This window comes from Elephantulus edwardii, unplaced genomic scaffold, assembly GCF_000299155.1.
Source record: "Elephantulus edwardii isolate Elephantulus edwardi_28Jun2011 unplaced genomic scaffold, EleEdw1.0 scaffold00054, whole genome shotgun sequence".
Lineage (NCBI taxonomy): Eukaryota > Metazoa > Chordata > Mammalia > Macroscelidea > Macroscelididae > Elephantulus > Elephantulus edwardii.
The window spans coordinates 7,145,272-7,151,660 of NW_006399804.1; positions in this window are offsets into that span (position 1 = coordinate 7,145,272).

Consider the following 6,389-nt stretch of genomic DNA (forward strand, 5'->3'; position numbering starts at 1 on the left):
GACAGAAATAGAATTGTAATTATCAAAATAGCTCCAGGCGGGGCATATCTTTGAGAGGCTATATCTAGGTGAGCCAAATGAAGTTTATGGTAAAATCTGAGGCCCTGGATTGTGCCCAGAGTACAGGAAACAGAAAGAAATGGTTATACTACTTTGTCTTAAAAAATGAAAAAGATGAGTTCTTAGTTATCGAAATCACCACCAGGAAGTTGGAATCAACTCACAACTGACATTTCAAGGGGTTTTTGAAGCTGTAAATCAAATGAGAGGAGTTTGCTGACTGCTGATCTTTCTCACTTGAAGCCATTAGTGGATTTGAACTGCTAGAAACACATGGCATTTTGGTTAGGAGTACAATTCTATACAGACTAGACCACCACAGATTTCTTTTACTTATTTAGAGTTGTTATGACAAAAATACAAGTAGGTGACTTCAACACACACAAAAAATTATTTTCTCAGTTTATTGTTGTGTGCTGTTGAGTTGGAGCCAACTCATAGCTGACCCTCCAGTTGGTTTTCAGAGGCAGTGGATTGCACAGGAAGAGAGTGCCCATCCGACCCCTGCAGAGCATCTGGTGGTTTGAATCACATACTTTAGGAACTGCAGTGCAGCTTCTTACCACTAGGCCACCAGAATTCCTGGCACTGGCTCTAGGGAAAGGCTTTCTCACTCTGTGGACTCTTGGGATCCTTGACTCTATTCATCTTCTGCTCCCAATTCTTTGGCAACCTTCATCTGAGGTAAAATCTGTCTTCCCCTTCTCTGTTTACTGCCTAATCTGCTCTTTACTTATCTCCAAAATGGTTTATTTAAGACAGCCTTAGTGGCCTAGTGGTAAGAAGCTGTGCTGCATTCTCAAAAAGCGCTTCAAATCTACTAGCTGTTCCTCTGGGGAAGGAGTTCTGAATCATAGCAATCCTAAAGACAGAGTCATGTCATTGACCACAGTGTTTCCAAGGACAATCTTTAAGGAAGCTGATTGTTTCCTTTTTCTCCTGAGGAGTATTTAGTGGGTTTGAACCAGAGATCTTTCAGTTACCACCTGCTGAGCAGTTAACCTCTTTGCCATCCAAGCTACCTCCACAAATACAGACAAGAGGATGATTTACACATATTTTAAGGGGACATAATTCAAGCCATAACAGATGAGAAGGGTGGTAGAAGCAGGAAGGAAAAGAAGAGAGGACCAGTGATGAGCTTTTGTACTGAACAGGCAAAAGTTTTTTTAAGAGTGAAAGCTCTCATTGCCGTCAATTCAGAACTGACTCAGAGCTGACCCTCCAGACGGGGTTGGATTCCCCCCATACTCCCAGACAATTTGAGGATGTAAATCACAGGGGAGAGATTACCCATATGAAATTGCCTGCACATAGCAAACTGTCAATACCTATTGAAGTTGTCAGATAAAAATGGAGCATGAAAAATAAAAAGCAAGCATTCCAGGGAAGTGATGTGCAGGTTGATATATACTCATTCTTTGTAGTATTCTTAACATTCTTTTTTCCCCTACTTTTTTTTTATTACTAATAATTTTAATGAAAATTTACAGAGACTTTGGATTTCCATTCATTCATTGTCACATTTTACTCCTTGTCCACCCCTCCTCCCCCAGTTCATTCTTCTCTTTGAAAAGTAAAAGGAAAATTCTTTCATTGTTATACAATCCCTCCCCCCAAGTCCAGCTCACTATGCAGCCTTTGTTCTAGACTCCTGTCATGACAATAATACCTAATCATATATCCCTTTTAAACAGTTCTCTCCCTCAATTGTTTCAATGCAGTATACATTATTTAGCCCATCTTAATATAATGAAAGGAACTGGCTGGTGCAAATGATTTGAAATCACCTACTAACCTAAAGGTAGTCAGTTCGAACCCACTTAGTATTTGCTTCTACAAAGATTATGTCCCATAAAGCCCTAGGTGGGGTTCCCATGAGTAGGGGGGCTACTCATATTAGGCAACTAAGAACAGCAATAAGAATGTAAATAGTATCCCTTACAGTTGTGTAATTGTCCCAGGCACCATAATTTCTCAGATTTTTTTTTCCATCTATATGACTTGATTAAGGAGAAAATACATAATTCTGGTAAAATTTAACATTATTTAATGTTTCCAGAAAAGTTATTATTGAAAATTATTATAATAGTATTATACTATTTAAATTATGGTATCAGACGTTCTAGTGACCTAGTGATAAGAAGTTGTGCTGCCAACCCAAAGGCAGGTGGTTTGGATCCACTAGCTGCTCCACTAGAGAAAGATGGGCAGTCTTCCTTCTTCTGTGTGATTCAGAGCTTCTGAAAACCTGCTGGAAGGTCAGTTATATGTTGGTTCCAACTATACAGCACATAATAACAACATATTATGGTAATATTTTAGTAATTAATATTTTGAAATTTGAAAAGAATACAAATTACTGATAAAAAAATTAAGAAAAGCAAAATTATAAATGCAAGTATAATTCTTTTACCCCGTTTCCCAAAGGCATGAATAGTTGGTTTCCTTGTCAACTCCTTTGTATCATTTTAACAATTCCATTTTAGTTGCCATATAGATGATTGTAAACTTGTCAGGAAAAATTTTAAGGTGTATAAATTATGCTATAATGACATAAAGTATGCATTGTTTCTGTGGAAATATTTATAGATAAGATACCTGTTTATGTTGCAAGGAGGGACCAGTCCTTGGAGAGGTACGTTATGCTTGGGAGGTTGGAGGGACAGTGCAAGGGAGGGAGACCCTTGATGAAGTGGATTGATTTAGTGACTGGGGTAATGGGGATGGGTGTGTCAGAGACAATGAGATTGGCACAGGATAGAACAGGGTTTAGGGCTCTTGTATATAGGGTCACTATGAATTGCAGGTAACTCGATGGCACATAACAACAATGATACCTATTTATCTCAAGCTTATAAAATAGTACCTGGTTCATATTTAATGACTTTTTTTTAGTTGTAATGTACATACCATGAAATTTACCTTTAGCAATAATGACAAAAATTGAATACACTACCATCACATTGGTTCTAACTCATAATGACCCTGTAGGACCGAGTAGAATTGTCCCATGGAATTTCTAAAACTGCAATTCTTTAAAGAAATCTACAGTCTCATCTTCCTCCTGCAAAACAGCTGGTGACTTTTAAATGCTGGACTTCTAGTTAGCTGCCAAACACTGCTTGCAGCAGTGTGCCAGAACTTGTACAATGCAATCTGAACTACTTACCTCTAAGTGTGCACTGCTAAGGGAGTTCTTCTATATTCAAACTTGCACATATTGTTGTTGCTGTGTACCATTGAGTCAGAAACAATCAATAGCTGATCCTCCAGAGGGTTTTCAGAGGTAGTTAATCCCATGGGAAGAGATCGCCCCTCTTTCTCCCATAGAGCAACGGTGGACTCAAATGGATTCGAACCATATGTCTTTGGGATTGCAGTGGAGCTTCTTGCCACCAGAGCTCCCTATCATATATCGTGTATCATATAGTATATCACATGTAAAATCATGTTGTTGTTACGTGCTGTTGAATCATTTGCAACTCATGCAGAGTAGCTCTGAACCTGTCTTATTCTGATCCAATCTGACACACCTGTTCCCATTACCTCAGTCACTATCCATCTCATCCCAAGTCTTCCTCTCCTGTACCATCCCTCCACCCTTCCAAGTATGATGTCCTTCTCTAAGGAGCAGTCCCTCTGGCCAATAAGCTGAAACTATGAGAGATGGATCTTCAAAAATCCTTGCCTCCAGAGATCAACGTGGTTCACCATCTCCAGGAAAGACCTGTGAGTTATCTTGGCAGTCTTGGAATGTTCAATATTCTTCTCTAGTGCCACAACTCAAAGGCATCAATTCTTCTATCGTCTTTAGTCACTGTCCAGCTACCTAATGCATAGCAAGAAATGTTGAAGATCACCTTAGTCTCCAGACTGACATCTTTGGTCTTCAGCACTCTCGATAGGTCCCTGAAAGCAGATTTTTCCAATGCAATTAATCTTCTGATTTCATGACTGCCAGTGCCAAGAGAGTTAATTGTGGAACTAAACAAGCTGAAATTGTTAACAATCTCAATCTCTCCTCAATTTATCATGATGCTGCCAATTGGCCCAGTTGTGATTTTTGAACTTTTTTATCATCTCAGACACAAAAAAGCTTATACCATTACTCCTCATTTCATTCTCTCACCCCTGCCTCCATTTCCTGTCTTTCACTAATGTATATTCTGTCTCTATATGTTTTGTCTATTCTGTACATTTTCACCTGTTTGGCTTCTTTCTCTTGGCATAATATTTTATAATCCATCCATATCTAAGAAGCTACTGCTTAATCCAAAGCCATGATGACATATGCCTAAATTTTCTTCAACGATTTTTGTAGTTTTAGCTCTTGTACTTGGATCTTTGAAATTTTTTTTTTAGGCTTTGTTTTTGTGGGTGGTTTTTTTTTCCATATGGTATGGAAAAAGGGTCAAATATCATGTGGTTAACCACCGGTTGTCTAAATACTATATTTTTTGTGAAGACTTTTCTTTCCTCATTGAATGATCCTGGCTCACTTGTTGACAATCAACTAACCAGAGCTGTGTGCATTTATTTCTCAACTTCCAATTTATTTTATTGATTTACATGTTTATCTTCCATGTCAGCGTAACACTGTCTTGGTTACTACAGACTGGTAACAATTTCTGAGATTAGGAAGTGTGAGTCCTCTGATTTTTTTTTTCCACTCTCCAACTGTTTTTCACATAGATTGATAAATAAATGATTACCTAATAAGTGGATGAATGCTTGGGATTTTTTAAAAAACAGCTATCTTAGAGGGAAAGAAAAAGACTGGTAATTGTATTATCTCTAAGTACATATGTTATTATTGTTGTTACGGACTGTCAAGTTGGAACCGGCTCATAGCTGACCCCTTAGTGGGTTTTTAGAGGCAGTAAATCACACAGAAGATTGCCTATCTCTCTCCTGCAGAACAGCTGGTAGATTTAAACCTCATATGTTTATGTTGATAGCACAGTGCCTTACCACTAAGCCAACAGAGCCATCTAAACTATAAATACATATCGTTGTTGTTGTTGTTATATGCCATCAAGTTGCCTGTGACTCATAGCAACCCTATATGCAGCAGCTCTAAACCCTGCCCTATTCTGAGCCAATCTCACTAATTCTGACACACCAACCCCTATTGCCCCAGTCACTTTATCAATCCATTTCATGTGGGGTCTTCTCCTCCTGTGCTGTCCCTCCACCCTTCCAAGCATGATGTCCTTCACCAAAGGCGAGTCTTTCCTGCCCATGTGCCCAAAGTATATGAGACGGAGCTTCAAAATCCTAGCCTCCCAGGGGAAACTTGGTTTCACCCTTTCCACGACAGACCTAATTGTTTTCTTGGCAGTCCATGGTATATTCAAGACTCTTCTCCAGAATCCAAATCAAACACAGTGATTCTTCTTCTGCCATCCTTAGTCATTGTCCAGCTTTCTGAAGCATGCCAAGTAATCGCGAAGACCATGGCCTGGATTATAAATGCATGTAGTTTACCAAAAAAACCCCAAACTCACGGCAATCAAATAAATTACAATTTCTAGAAACCTTCATTTGAGTTTCTGAGGCTGAGATTCTTTACCCGAGCAAACTTCCTATCATGCTTCCAAAGAATGCATGGTAGATTCAAACTGCCAGTTAGCAACCTGACACATTATATATCTTGTGCCACCAAACGTTCCTTATATACTTAGCAAATGACATCATTTAGGTCTGTAAGGAACCCTGCTATACAGAGCTTAAGTGTAACCATGATAATTAAAAGATTGGCAGTTTGAGTCCACCAGCACTTCCTTGGAAGAAAGATGTGGCAGTCTGGTTTCATGAATATTAGAGCATTGGGAACCCTCTAGGGCAGTTTTACTCTGACATTATGTGTCAGCATCAATGGCATTGAATAGCAACAGTAACAAAAAAAAACAAAACAGGAAATAAGCCAAGTATACTGCCCTAAAGTTCATTCTGAATTATAAAACTCATGCTTAAATTGGTCCTATTTTATAAAGGTGCCCTTGTTACCTAGGATTATGCTGCCTGGACTTAATCCTCTGGAATTGGCACCACATTGGAGGTAGAGCACCATTTAGTACTTTGTCCTTTTGATTGTAACCTAATGATGAGCAAAATTTTACTGAAGGTAATTTTAAAAATAGGCACTGCCTTGACTGGAATGCAAAAGTTGGTAACAGGGAAGAAGAATCAGTAGTTGGAAAACATGGACTTGGTGACAGGAATGAAGCTGGAGATAGAATGATTGAGTTTTGCACAATCAATGACTTATTCATTGCAAATTCGTTTTTTAAGAGACATAAACGTAGATTATACACATGGATTTC